We start from the raw sequence: 16,716 nt of genomic DNA, 5'->3' as shown, positions 1-16,716 counted from the left end.
CTAAACCCGATTGGGCCTAAAGTGCCACATTTGGTTACTGAAGCAACCCCTGATTTTCATAGCATGTTTGTTCTCTTTTGAAAATATACTCTATGGTATTATAATTAAACATAAATAACTATTATACAAATATTTTACAAAACAGAGCTCCATGACACAAGTTTAAATCAAAATATTACAAATCTCTAAATACATTAATAAGGGTCCTATGAATACACATGCCCACTAAAGTTACAATACAATATTCTGAAGGGGGATACTGGAAGTCCTGCCGTGATGATGCTCCTCAAACTGCCCAATCTACAAACTTGTCAACGAAAAGCATTCGAAGACTGAGCTTACAAAGCCCAACAGTATAATCACAAATCTAGAGAAGCATAAGAATTTCATAAACAATAGTATGTTGAAGACATTGTACTAAGCAGTAGATACATGCATAACCTAAATCAAGTGCTATTTACTTAAGGCTTTACTTCTCTATCACTGAAGTAGGGGTCTCATGTTTCACTTAATCCTTTGCTAAGGACATCACCATAAGTTCACCTCTAAAGGGTCTCTACCCTAATGACTGAACGTGCTACACATTATCTAAATGAGACAATGATACTCTTATGCATTATCTAAATGCAAATCTGACTAGTATCTGGTCTCACAAAGCTCTCAGACACTAGTTACTTAGGGAACCCGATGTCACATATCATCAACGTAATTCCCACAAACATATTGAATGATCTCTTGGTCCTCACATAGTCATCAGGTAGATCACTAAGGGGAACCAGGTGTCACATAGCAACGATACAATTGTCACACAAACTAAAACATTGGTTTGGTATCACATAATTTTCAAGCCAAGCTTTAACATATTTAACATACTGAACTGATAGGACTATACATGCATAACTGACACAACATATATGAGGTAGGTCTAGTAGTGTGGTCATAAGAATTTAAGTGCGTCTTAGAGCAACACCCCAGCCTATCTTGAATATGGAATAACCTAGAGGTAAGAATCAGAATTTACGTGCATCGGAAGCTTACCTGGCTATACTGAATTGACATAACTACCCATACATTTCTAAGGCCCACAGGCCACATAACACTAACATCGCTAACCTACTCCTCGTGAGTGCACAGACCTCACACCCTAATTATCCCCAAAAGTGCCTCTTATACTGACAATGCCCCTAGGGTAACTAATGTAACCTTAGTATACCTTAAACATAGTTGTACTCACTATAGTGTTTTTCGTCTTCTCACTTACTGTTATCTCGCTCGTTCTCTCACCTAGAATATTAGGCAAAGGCTTAATAAACTCTTATTTTTGTTATTTATTAAGCTACTCTATGATGGTCATTCATTACTCATGGGCGTTTTAGTCATTCTTTGCCTCTAGCGAAGTTTTTACGTGTGTCGGATTTTTACGATGATTTATGTGGTTGTTGTTCACTGGTTGTACTATTCACTAGCCTGATAACTGACTCGGGTTCAACTTTGAGTAACGATGCTCAAGTCGCTCTTGCTACATTTTCCTTTAATTCACCCTTGAGTTAGAAGGACGATTGTACGCCTACAATTCGCTAACATTCTCATAGTATATGATTCCTATATTTTATAGCCTGATTAATTCATCATACCACTTGTCAATATGTCCTCTACAATGATCTTTCATCTTAATTACTTTATCTTAAGCCCATATGGGTAATTTGGTAATTTTAGCCTTTAAGGGAATTTTAGTCATTTTTTTGTACCTGAGATAGATGCCCGAAATCAAACAATATTAAACTTCTCACTCTTGAGTCTATTTGACACCTTGAAGTCACTTAACCACTTTGAGTATTGATACCAAGCCTTCAGTATAAATACCATTTATTCGGTATGGAGACTAATTTTTCATTATGGAGACTAGTCCTTCGGCATGGAGGTCGAGCGTTCTCGAGACCGAGCATCCAGTCTTGATATCGAGCATCTGGTATCGATACTACAACCCTTAGTATCGATATTAAGGGTCCAATATCGATACTACTTCCCTCAGTATTGATACTCCCTGCTAGAAACCTTAATTTTTACCCCGATTTAACCAATATCGATATTGTTTATCTCAGTATCGATACTTAAACTCTAGAATGAGTATTTTATGTTTGGGAAACACCCAAAAATCATCCTAAAGGCCATGGTTTGGTTTCTAATTTTGTTATGAAGGTTTAGTAAGTTGTTTAGGGTCCTAAGGTGTCATAAAAACGCATTAATAACACCTAAAACGTATTTTGATCATAACATCAACTATAAACCCTAAAATGTTTAAATACTTGAATCCTAACAAATACTTCAAATTTATGAAATTTTAATACTCTAAAGGATTAGAAATACACTACCTTGATTTTAGAAACCTGAAATGAACCTCCTTTAGTTAGAAAACACCTTCATTTTTAACTTGGTTGATTTTTCTCCCTTTTTCTTATAGCCACAACAATGCAAGGATTTCCTTAACATAATAGTGTTATAGGGAGTAAGAGGGACATATTTGAGACTTAATAAGGTTAGAAAATGAAATCTTACAACCACTTGAGGTTATGGAGACTTGGAGAGAGAAGAAGAAGAGAAAGGAAGAAAATGAAGAGCAAAATGGGACACCTACGTCCAAAATGAAATAAAACCACAAATCTTAGCTTCAATTTTCTTCAACGGTGTAATTGCACTTTTGGCTATTTGTATTTTGTCCATTATTTAAAAATCCTTTTTTATGGCTAATTGGGCTCTAAAACCATCCCAATTAAGCTCAACAACTTATTTTATAAATTTCACGAGGTCCACTTACCTCACAGGTAAACCCAAAACTACTAGCCCGAAATTTGAGGTATTACAACTCTTCCTTCCTTAAAAGAAATTTTGTCCTCAAAATTTACTCGGTCCAAACAATGACTTGTCCTTAAGTAAAATACTTAGGAACCTTGAAATACCTAAACTCATATCAAATTTGATTCTAAAAGAAAAAGTCCTCACAATCTGGTGTACAACTTAAAACTCACCAAAATGATCTACAACCTTCTGAAAGGGTAACCAAACGCTCAACTTTAAGCGAAATCTTTGAGAAACTCGAAGCTAAAAGAATTACACCCTAGCTGATTGACACTGAACACTCGTAACATTTCACAAAGATGGTGTTGCTCTAAGATTCACTACTATCACCAAACCCCTTTTTCTGGTTAACCTTACTCAATCGAGTTTACTCACTACATAACCCAATAACCTCTTTTACTTGTTGAACATAGGTAACTCATCATACCACACCCTAAGATATTACGGAACTTGCCAACACTATCTGGATATCGACTACTAAAGAGGTCACAATGATTCTCGTCCAATGTTGATCTCTATGCTTCTACTACGTAACTCTGATTCAATACTCATCCAAAAAACCGGATTATTTCTCATACACCTTGCAGACTACATAAGCTTTGCTCATCTGATCAAGCATCTAGGGTACTCACAACTAAAAATCGACCACTTCTCTAATGAAACTTTCAACATTAACTCTCATGGAGTGTACATAACACAAGGTGAAAATATTACAAGGTTGTTGTAATGCCCTAAATATCGAATTAGGGACTTTATTGAAAGGATTTAAAAACATGAGGCTTTATTCGATTAAATGACAAAAGATGAGAATGAATTGGATTAGTGGTTTAGACTAAATTGTGTCAATGTATTATTAAGAGATCATTTTGGTTCTTTAAATGAAAATAAATTAAAATTTCATTCTAATAAGGTATTAAAGAAACTGAGGAAAAGGTAAAATAGGTTACCACAAAAGTCATCTCTATTTTCTTCTTCTTTCCCCGTGGAAAAGCTCTCCTCCAAATCTCAAAGGTGAGATTTCATATGGTTAGTTTATCCTTTCGTTTTTGGATGGTTTTTGAAGCCTTGAGTATGACAGAAACTTAAGGAAGGGTTTTATGGGATTAAAACTATGAGATAGAGGAAATAATAGAGATTTTTGAAAATGGGTTTTGAAATGATATGTTAATATATGAGTGTTTATGGATGTTTACTGGTAGATTTGACTTGTCAAAGAGGTAAATAAGAGATTAAAAGCATTGGATAGGATTAAGAACATATTAGATAAAGTGGTGTGATTCTTAGAATTGAATGTTCTCAGAAGATTTTAGATGTTTTAAGAAACTAAATGAAGTAAAGTTAGTATGGATAGGTAAAGAAGAGTTTAATAGTATTGTATGGAGTAAACATAATGAAATTTGACCACATTTGGGTGATAATCGGGTGGAAACTGGAAATTCTGGGTATGGATATCGGTACTGATAGAACAATACATGTACTATAGGCTTAAAATTAGAAGAATCCACTGAGTAGTATCAATATTGATTCAAGTGGTATCGATACAAAGAGGGGAGTATCGATACCATTGATCACAGAATGCAAAAATGGTATCGGTACCGTAATAGAGTATCGGTACCATAGTATAGTAGTATCGATACCATGGTGGGGGTATCGATACTATTGAACCAGAAATATTAAAAATAGGTTTATATTGTTATATAAAGTTAATGATATATCCTTTTGAGTATTATTTAAGTATAATTGTTAAGAAATATACTAATAATTGACATGGTACGTGTTTTTAATAGATGCTTGAGTAAATCGAAATCAAGTTCCTAAGACAAGCAAAACGAAGGGCAAAGGTCAAGTACCTAAGTAATCAGCTTTACATTTTGGATACAGTAGTGAGGAAAGCCAGGTGAGTGCATTTAATTGTGTAACTATATGTTGTGTAACTATATGTTATACTAGTCATATATGTATTATTGATTAATATGTGTGTGGTGATTACCAAATAGGCATTAAGTTTGCAAAGTATGGAATTCATCATATGTTGATGAGTAAAGAGATCATCATACATCAAAGTCAGAGTCGCCTCGTCAGTAACAATATGACATACATGTCTACTTTTGATGTATTTTAGTTGGCATATAATAGGTTTAGTAAAAACGCTCTGAAAAGCATTTAAATTAAACTGTTGTAAATCATTGAAATGTTTGAACATCTCTTTTTGTTTGTCTATTTAAGTTTAATGCATGTTTTATTATAAGTAAATTAAAATGTTTTATAAAAAGAAACAAAATTTCATCAGTTTTCAAATGAGGAACTATTTTAAAAGTGATGTGACATATGTATCTTGTATACGGAAAGGTATACGAGAGATGGGTATTACATTTATTGGTATAAGAGCTACATGTTTAGTCGATTCTAGACCGAAATTGAGTGTATTTTGATGTAAAAATATTTTACATGCCACTAAGATGTCAAGGTTACTGATAGGGTATAAAATGAATATGATAAATGTCTCTCCTTACTGACTTAAGTATTATCTTTATGTATATTCCAATAGATGTCAGATTCTACGAATTCAAGAAGAGCGGCTAGACAAGAGAGTAGAGATGGATCGGGTAGTAAAAGCTATGAAGAAAATAGTGAAAATTTGATTCCGTCTGAGAACGCCAGTGCACCAGCACCTCAAGGTATGCCTGTTCCAAAGTTCAGAGCTTTTATGCAAGCTCTCGATGCTATCTTGACACGGTTCCAACCTCCTCCGCCTCCCCCTACTCCTCCAGCACCATGAATGTTAATTCCTAAGGAGTTAAGAAGTTTAAGAGCTCTTGAGTTCCAGGGAGAAGAAAGTGAATGGCCAATGGACGCGGATTTATTGTTGAACGATGAGATGATGATGTTGGAAAGTATACAGTGCTCTGATCATGAAAAATTGGGCAGAGTTGTATCGTTACTCTGTGGTTCAGCTCAGTTGTTGTAACACCCCCAACCCGTACCCGATCCGAATACGAGTTCGAGGTGTCACATTGACTTTTCAAGACTTTTACTTTGACAAAATATAATAAAATTCAATTAGTATTTTCCAATAAACTAACTAATTTCTATTGTATAAAACATATGGTTTTACAAAACTTATCAGAGCATATTCAACTCAATCTATTAGTACATGCCAAATATGTTCAAAATAACAAAATACATCTAAAACATCTCTTTTCTGATCTAAACTTTGTAAGGGAGATGTTGACCTGTCTTGCTCATCTTAGCTCCTCTTCTCGCTTCTGTAACCTACGTGTGAAGCAATCACACGCTAAGTCTATGACTTAGTGAGGCAATAAAATTATAAAAGAACTCTAACTATTTACACATGTATGAACATATCATCTTATGATACCACATCAAAACAATATAACATTATATATAACGTACTATACACATATACATATCACACATTATTTCCATCTCTAACCTTATTCCACTATCAATATTCTTATCATTTATATCTTATAACTATATCCTCTTATATTTATTCTTTTAATGAACATATGATTGAATTAACCAAACAATACAGATATCACCATATAAATCATAACAGATTGCCTAGTAAGAAATACATACATACACATAAATCATCATTAGTAGTTTATCATTTAATCACATACTTTTATACTTAACCTTCTTAATTAAATATTATACCTATACATCATCATATCCTTTCCATAACATTTATCATATCACAAACATATATTTGTTATTATCTCTTGATTAGCCCATGTACATATGTGAGAACTATAGATATGTGAGTCTATAGAGGTTGTGCACTAATGCTGTCACCACAGCTCGTATAAATGCACCGAAGTGCCATGTAGAATTGCACCGTAGTGCCGCGTAGAAATACACTGAAGTTCCATATAAGATGTCCCTAAGGACCACATAGAAATTCCTTAAGAATCATATACATATGCCAAGGATCAAGTATGTGTCTTAAAAGACCTCACACATGTTCCAAAGAATACATATATGTCCCGAAGGACCGCTTAGACCCTCGACTCTTGGCATGCCAACTATACCTCTAGCTCTCATGACACATAACATGGGTAGTAATATTCATATTAATCTACATTCACATATTCATATCACATATACACATAATATCATAGCTCTTTCACATAGCTCATTATTAATTTTCATAAGATTACATCCAGTCACATAGTTCATTTCTATATAATTCACATGTACCTATATTCTTTTTCATATAATCACGTAGTTATATAATATTCCATATGACTTCATATATCACATCACATATACTTTCTCTTTCATATATCTTATGTCATGTATCATATCTTGTGATCATGTAATCATGTCACTTATAATCACATAACTTCTACTCATATGGCTCAACATAATTAAACTTAGTTTACTTTTTCATATTATCATACAATTATATAATCTTATATGTCCAATCAATAACCTATAGACTTACTCATATACTCGTATATACTCTTTAATGTAATTTGTATAATAATGCTCTATATTTGTATCATATAATGATTTTACCTAAGTCTTCCTTTATAAAGTTTATACTAAAGGTTCAAATAGTCTCATTCTTTCCTATAAATAATTTCTACCCATCTTATCTCACTTTCCCTTTCACTCACATAAATCATCTATATACTAGTTTAATCTATTTATTTAATTCAATTTCCCATGACTTTTATAATACTCTTTCATAAAGCTTTGTAGTTCTTCACTTTATAACTCATACACCCTTGTTTCCTTTAAGTATATAAATCTTCCCTGTATAACTTATGTATCATTATTTATGTTTATGCCCTCAAATTTATACTATCACTTGGTTATCTTATGTTCACATATATATCAATGATTCATTAACTTGTAGCTTATGTCACAAGTTCATTTCATTCCTTATGTCTTTATCATATAGCTTATTTCATATTCTTCTAATATTACATAATAGTGTTTTACACAAATCATATAGTATATACAAAGCATATCAATATCTTTAGTCATGCGTACATACAATTAATGTAATACATATAATCACATATAATCATAACAAACACATAATTATGTTCGTGACTTCATGCATAATACTCCAGGAAATAGACTCATCGCAAGTCTTATTTCCATTAAACACTACATGTCACTAGTATGCACTCACCTGGCCTCACTAGTTAATACCAATCTCTTATCTTTCCCCTTGATCGATCTTACTTGTCAATGATTCTGGAACTCGTTTAGGCTCTGTATCTACATAATTATACATTTTAAGGAAATTATTAGATACTTACACCTTGTAATTCGATACTAACTACTTAAACGAACTTAATAAACCAATATTCACTTTTTCCTTTAGGGGGTATCGATACCCTCCTTAGGGTGTCGGTACCCTTATTGCATTCTGTAATTTTTTTCGTTTGAGAGGGTATCAGTATCTGTTGAATGGATGCTGATACCCCTGGCCCAGAAATCATATTTTCAGCATGAAAATTACTTCATTTCAACTTAAACACTTCATATTTCAACCCCTTTTATATATTAAAATCAAATACACATACTTAAGCCCATTTGTACTTATTTATCCCATCTCAAGTCTCAAAATCCTATCTTACATACGAAATTCAAGAATCATACTAAATTCTCTACTTGTTCTAAATTCATTTTCATCGCTTCATATCTCTTAATTAAGTTGAGGACAAGTCAAATTCATCCTTAAAATTTCAAAAACCTTTCTATATCAAAATTTCATTTCTAAACTCTTAATAGAAATTCCTTTCCAATTCTCTCTTCTTGATGTTTTAAGCTTATATAAGCTTTCCTTAAGCTTATATAACCCCTAAAGATTCAAAACAAACTTATAAATTCAAGAAATTAACAACTAAAATCAAACTTACCTTTAAGCTTAAGCTACGGGAAGAAGAAGAAGAGAGCAAGAAGAAGGCTTCCAGAAATCTCCCAAAACCCACGTGTATAACTCTTATTTAAAGGGGGGAAAATATCCTTTAAGCTGAAAAGACTAAATTGCCCCTTTAATTATCCATCTATGCTATTTAATCCATCATCAAAATTCTTTACTTAAATCCCATAACTTTTAACTCATTTCAAAATTGAACACAAAACTTTCAAAATTATCATTTTAGTCACTAGCTGCATTTTGGGATATTACAGGTGTGGTGGACAAATGCAACGATGTATGCGTCACCCGAACAAGTGAACTGGCAATTCTTCCAAGATGAGTTTAAGAACAAGTATATCAGGGAGCAGTTTATGAAATCAATGTTGTTGAAGTTTCTTAACTTGAAACCAGATGATCGAGCAGTGCATGAGTATGAGGCTGAATACAATAAGCTTAGCTGGTATGCTATCGAGGTGGTTCTTAATGATAAAGCTCAACGATATTGGTTTATTGAGGGTCTGAGACCTAAGTTAAAAGATATGATGTTGGCCTTAAACTTGCCTAGCCTACAAGAAGTTATAAACAGAGCTAAGGCAATTGAAAGAGCTCAAGAGGAGACTTTGGCAGTAGAGCAGAGTATGCAAATAGGAAAAATAATTTGAATGTCTTCATCTACACATCATGCTAAGAGAGGCAAGGGCTCAGGTTCCCGGTATACTGATAGGATTGATTCTGCTATAGCTACACATAAAACTAAGCAATCCCATTCTTTTGCAGCTAGCTCGGGTAGAGCTTTTAGAGAAAGAGGTAACCTATGTCAGACATGTGGCAAATTTCACCAGGGAGTATGTAGAGTGCTCTCTGGCGCTTGCTTTATTTGTGGAGGAATGGGTCATTATGCTAGGAGTCGCCCATAGAGATATGGGGATAAATCAATATAATATGAGAGATCATAGCAGCACCTAGTAGAAGCAGATGAAGAGGAAGATCAGGCGGTCAATCTGAGGCTAGCCAAAGAAAAGATACTTAGGGAGTGGAACGAGTTTATAATATAAAGACCACTAATGATCGGGATGATCCAGAGATCATAATAGGTATATTTCACCTTTTTGATGAGCCTATTTTTGTTCTAGTTGACCCTGGTTCTACTCACTCTTATATTAGTACAAAGTTGGTTATGACTAAAGGAATTCCTTTAGAACCAAATTCTAATGAAATGATAGCGATAAATCCCATGGGTCAAAGTACAAGAGTGACTAGGGTATGTAGAAAATATCCAATTAAGATTCAAGGGGTTGTATTTTCGGCCAACTTGATGGAGTTGCCTTTTGATGAGTTTGAAATCATTTTGGGCATGGATTGGTTGTCTCCACATCATGGATGGGTGGATTATCACAGGAAGCGATTAGTTTTAAAGGATACGGAAGGCTCCGAAATAGTAGTGATTGGCGAAAAAGTGAAACCACCCTCCTATGTGATATCAACCATGACAGCAAAGAAAATGATGTCAAAGGATGCGTAGCTGTTCTAGCTAATATGATAGGCACACGAGTGCCAGAAGTGAGATTGAAAGATATTCCAACAGTTAAGGAATTTCTCAAGGTTTTTCTGGAAGAGTTATCGGGTTTGCCTCCATAATAGGCCTGTAAATGAACTGAACGTTCAGTGAACCGTTCGTGAATTGTGCGGCGGGAAGTTCGTTTATGTGCGTTTATTTATTAAATGAATGAACATGAACATGATTTTGTGTTCGTTTAATTAAATGAACGAACATGAACATAGGTCTCGTTCGTTCATTTACGTTTCTGAACGTTCAGTTATGTTCGTTCAGTTATGTTCGTTTATGTTTGTTCGGTTATGTTTGTTTATGTTCATTCATTTATGTTTAAGCCAATCTTCTTAAATCAATTTTGGTGACTAATTTGTAAGTATCTTAAAAATATTAATTAATCTGATATTCTGATAACCAACTCCATAATTAACCCAATTTTATTTGGAAAATCCAACAATATTAACATAGTTTAGTTCTTTACCGTTAACATCCATTGCGCCGGAACCCTATTTGACTGCGCCACCAGCTGGTTATCCGATGAGCAAAGAGGAGTCCCATAAGCCGGTTGCTTTCGAAACCAAGTCCAAAGGTGATGGATTCCGGAAGGGGTGTTAAGTATTAAGCACCGTTTCTTCTACTCAAATAATCTTCTTTTCTTTCATATATAATGGAGTATTCGAATTTACAAGTAACTAGTGATCATCCAGCAACTCAAGTCAGCTTACTTTGAACTCAAGAATCCAATAATCGAGCTCTTAATATTTTTTTTGAGTTCAATCCTTTTCGAGTTTGAGTCGAGCTTGATAATTTTAAGCTCGCGAGTTTTTGAGTAGAGTCAAGCTGACTTTGAAAGTTTTCGAGTTCGAGTCGAGCTCAGCAATACTCGAGCTCGACTTGGCTCGTTTATACCCCTAGGTAGGGTCTCCAATGTTTATGTTCGTTTATGTTCATGTTCATTTATGTTCGTGGTCATTTATGTTTGTGTTCGTTTATGTTCGTTTATTTATTAAATGAACGAACATGAACAAGTTATATTCCTTAATAAACGAACATGAACAAAAAACATTTTGTTCATTTATGTTCGTGTTCCTTTATATTCGTTTATTTATTAAATGAACGAACATGAACATACCTTTGTTCGTGTGCGTTCGGTTCGTTTACAGGCCTACTCCAGATCGTAAAATAGAATTCAGAATTGAGGTTTACCCGAGTACCGAACCTATTTCTATGGCTCTGTATTGAATGGCTCCAACGGAGTTAAGGGAATTAAAAACACAGTTGTAAGAGCTACTTGATAAAGGGTTTATCAGACCCAGTTTTTCTCCTTGAGGAGCACCTGTGTTATTTGTGAAAAAAAAGATGGATTTATTCGATTATGTATTGACTATCGTCAATTTAATAAAGTAACGATAAAGAATAAGTATCCTCTTTTGAGGATTGATGACTTGTCTGATCAGTTGAAAGGCACAATAGTGTTTTCTATGATAGATCTGAGGTCGGAGTGCCATCAGCTAAAGATTGAGAAGAATGATATTTCAAAGATAGCTTTTAGGACTTGGTACAGACACTACGAATTTGTGGTAATACCGTTTGGATTAACCAATGTTCCTGCAACATTTATGGACTTAATAAACAAAGTATTGTAACCGTACTTGGATCAATTCATGGTAGTGTTTATAGATGATATCTTGGTATATTCCAAGTCAAGGGAAGAACATGATGCTGATCTTTTAGTGGTTCTTCAGACACTACCTGATAAGAAGTTGTATGCGAAATTGTCCAAATGCAAATTTTGGTTAGTTAATATTGCTTTCCTTGGTCATATAGTCTCTGCATAAGGTATAAGAGTCGATCCCAAAAAGATTCAAGCCATAGTGGATTGGCAACCCCCAAAAAATGTTTCTGAAGTTCGCAGTTTCTTGGGGCTTGCTGGTTATTATAGGCGATTTGTGAAGAATTTCTCAATGTTAGCTCTACCGCTAACTAAGTTGTTACGGAAGGATATGCCTTTTGTTTGGACGGAAAGATGCTAGGAAAGTTTTGATATGCTAAAGAGAAATGTAACGGAGGCTATCGTTCTTGTAAAACCTGAGTCAGGTAAGCATTATGTCATTTTCAGTGATGCATCCCATAACGGATTGGGATATGTGTTGATGCAAGAGGGGAAAGTTATGGATTATGCCTCAAGACAGCTGAAGAATCATGAGAGAAATTACCCAACACATGATTTGGAATTAGTAGTCGTAGTGTTTGCTTTAAAAATTTAGTATCGTTATCTGTACGGTGAGCGTTTCCATGTTTACACGAATCACAAGAGTTTAAAATACTTGCTGACTTAGAAAGAGCTGAATTTGAGACAGAGAAGATGGATTGAGCTTTTAAAAGATTATGATTTGGTTATTGACTTTTATTTGGGAAAAGCTAATGTGGTAGCAGATGCGCTCACTCGAAAGACTTTTGCAGCTTTAAGGGATTTAGATACATGTATATCTTTAAAAGAAGATGGTGTTTTGATTGTTGAATTAAAGTTAAAGTCGATACTTTTGGATCGGGTAAAAGAGCTGCAAGATCGAGATGAAAAATTCTTGATGAGATTGACGCAAGTCAAAAAATAAGAGACCAAAGATTTCAAAATAAGGGATAATGGATGTTTATAATACCGTGGAAGACTTTGCATTCCCGATGATGATGAATTGAGGAAAGATATTCTTTGTGAGGCATATTATAGCCCTTTGACGATGCACTTAGGTGGAAATAAGATGTATTAGGATTTAAAAAGTTATTACTGGTGGCCTGGCATGAAAAGAGTTGTCATAGAGTTTGTGTCAAAATGTATAACATGTCAAAAAGTAAAAGCTGAACAGCAAGTGCCTTCCGGATTACTATAGCCAATAACCATTCCTGAGTGGAAGTGGAAGTAGGAGCGAGTTACAATGGATTTTGTTTCGGGGCTACCTTTATCATCGGGTAAGAAGGACTCAATATGGGTAATAGTAGATAGATTGACCAAGACGACTCATTTTATTCCAGTTCAAGTAGATTATTCAATGGATAAGTATGCAGAGCTGTATATAAAAGAGATAGTTAGACTGCATGGAGTGTCGATATCGATAGTGTCCGATCGAGACACAAGTTTACTTCAAGATTTTAGAAGTCCTTGCATGAAGCATTGGGTACTCGATTGAACTTTATTACAACTTTTCATCCGTAGACAAATGGGCAATCAGAGCTAGATATTCAGATACTAGAGGATATGCTAAGGGCATGTGTGATTAAATTTAAGGGATCATGGGAAAGGTATTTGCATTTAGTGGAATTTGTGTATAACAATAGTTATTAATCAAGTATTAAGATGGCCCCGTATAAAGGTTTGTATGGGAGGAAATGCATAACACCATTAAATTGGTTTGAACTGAAATATTGAGACCTGGTTGGGCCGGATTTGATGAAAGATATGGAGGAAAAAGTGAAAATTATCCAGAGCAATCTAAAGATAGCCTCAGATCGGCAGAAGTCTTATGCTGATATGAAAAGAAAAGAAATCGAATTTCAAGTGGGGGACAAAGTATTCTGAAGGTATCATCTTGGAAGAAGGTATTGCGTTTTGGGCAAAAAGGAAAGTTGAGTCCGAGATTCATTGGACCGAATGAGATATTAAAAAAGGTCGGACCAATAGCTTATCAATTAGCTTTACCTCCGGATATGGACAAGATCCATAATGTTTTCATGTATCAATGCTTAGGAGGTACAAATCCGATCAATCCCATATTATCACTCCTGAAGAAATAGAGATTCGACCATATTTGACATATGAGGAAGAACCAGTGCGATCTTGGCTAAGGAAACCAAAGAATTTCGTAACAAAAGGATTTCGTTGGTTAAATTTCTTTGGAAAAATCATAACATAGAAGAAGCTACCTGGGAAAGAGAGGAGGATATGAAAAAACAGTTTCCACATCTCTTCGTTTCATGTACTTCTTTAAATTTGAGGACGATTTTTCTTAAAGGGGAGAATTGTAATGCCCCAAATATCGAATTAGGGACTTTATTGAAAGGATTTAAAATTATGAGGATTTATTTGATTAAATGATAAAAGATGAGAATGATTTGGAATAGTGGTTTAGGCTAAATTGTGTCAATGGATGATTAAGAGGGTATTTTGGTCCTTTAAATGAAAATGAATTAAAAATTCATTCTAATAAGGTATTAAAGTAAAGAGGAAAATAGGTTACCACAAAAGTCATCTCTATTTTCTTCTTCTTTCCCCATGGAAAAGCTCTCCTCCATAGCTCAAAGGTGAGATTTCATATGGTTAGTTTATCCTTTCATTTTTGGATGGTTTTTGAAGCCTTGAGTATGATAGAAGCTTAAGGAAGGGTTTTATGGGATTAAAACTATAAGATAGAGGAAATAATGGAGATTTTTGAAAATGAGTTTTGAAATGATATGTTAATATATGAGTGCTTATGGATTTTTACTGGTAGATTTGACTTGTCAAAGAGGTAAATGAGATATTAGAAGCATTGGATAGGATTAAGAACATATTAGAAAAAGTGGTGTGATTCTTAGAATTGAATGTTCTTTGAAGATTTTAGATGTTTTAAGAAACTAAATGAAGGAAACTTAGTATGGATAGGTAAAGAGAAGTTTAATAGTATTGTATGGTGTAAACATAACAAAATTTGACCCCATTTGGGTGATAATCGGGTGGAAAACTGGAAATTCTGGGCACGGGTATCGATACTAATAGAACAATACATGTACTATCGGCTTAAAATTAGAAGAATCCGCTGAGTAGTATCGATACCGATTCAAGTGGCATTGATACCAATAGGGGAGTATCGATATTATGATGATGGTATTTATACTGTTGATCAGAGAATACAAAAATGGTATTGGTACTATAGTATAGTAGTATCGATACCATGGTGGGGGTATCGATACTATTGAGCTAGAAATGTTAAAAATAGGCTAATATTATGATAGAAAGCTAATGATATGTCCTTTTGAGTATTGTTTAAGCATAATTGTTAGGAAATATACTAAAAATTAACATGGTACATATTTTTAATGGATGCTTGAGTAGATCGAAATCAAGCTTCCGAGACAAGCAAAATGAAGGGCAAAGGTCAAGTACCTAAGTAATCAGATTTACATTTTGGATACAGTAGCGAGGAAAGCCAGGTGAGTGCATTTAATTGTGTAACTATATGTTGTGTAACTATATGTTATACTAGTCATATATGTTCGATTGATTAATATGTGTGGTGATTACCAAATAGGCACTAAGTTTGCAAAGTACGGAATTCATCATATGTTGATGAATAACCATTTTGGCACTATGTGTGCAAACCACAAAATTCATAATATGTTTATGAATGACCGTATGGCACTACGGGTGTATTACAAAGAAATGATAATGACTAGAAAATAATGAATTGGTATTTGATTGGTAATAAATAATGATATAATGATTTCATTGTATGGTTAGTTTTGCCTCACTAAGTAATCCTTAACGTGTGTTTACTTCACGCGTAGGTTTAATACAAGCTGAGTAAGGAGATCATCGGACATCAAAGCCATAGTCACCTTGTCAGTAACAGTATGACATACATGTCTACTTTTGATGTATTTTAGTTTGCATATAATAGGTTTAGTAAAAACACTCTGAAAAGCATTTGAATTAAACTGTTGTAAATCGTTGAAGTGTTTGAACATCTCTTTTTGTTTGTCTATTTAAGTTTAATGCATGCTTTATTATAAGTAAATTAAAATGTTTTACAAAAAGAAACAAAATTTTACGGGTTTTTAAATGAGGAATTGTTTTAAAAGTGATGTGACATATGTATCTCGTATACGGAAAGGTATACGGGAGATGGGTGTTACAGTTGAACTCTGACTTAGGGGTGTTACAGTGATGTGACATATGTTTTAAAGGTATACTACGCTTACGAACTTGTTTTCCTTAAGCCTGAAGCACCCAAAGTCTACGATAATATGCAATGTTGCATACTGCTATGTGTTGTATATAACTTATGCTCATATACTAACACGAAGACATAGCCAACGAGGCACTACAGTAGAACTGGTCTATAGCGGCACTTTTTTTTCCTATATCGGTGTTTAAAAGCACCGCTAAAAATACTACCAGTGTAAAAAAATGCCGCAAAAAACACCGCTAATAAAAACGCCGTAATTGTTAGTGGTGTTTTCTACTAATAAATACCGCTAAAAGTCGGGTTATGTAGGCGTTTGTATACTAAAACGCCGCTAAAGGTCAGGTTATATAGCGACATTTTAGTTTACAAATACTACAACAGGTTCACCATATAGCGATTTTTTGGGTACAAACGCCACAAAAGATTTGATATTAATAGGCGTTTTCCTACAACAGGTTCTCTAC

Source organism: Hibiscus syriacus, unplaced genomic scaffold (assembly GCF_006381635.1).
Source record: "Hibiscus syriacus cultivar Baekdansim isolate YM2019G1 unplaced genomic scaffold, ASM638163v2 tig00110065_pilon, whole genome shotgun sequence".
Classification (NCBI taxonomy): domain Eukaryota; kingdom Viridiplantae; phylum Streptophyta; class Magnoliopsida; order Malvales; family Malvaceae; genus Hibiscus; species Hibiscus syriacus.
The sequence above is the reverse complement of the archived record's forward strand: the minus strand, read 5'-3'. Positions refer to the sequence as shown.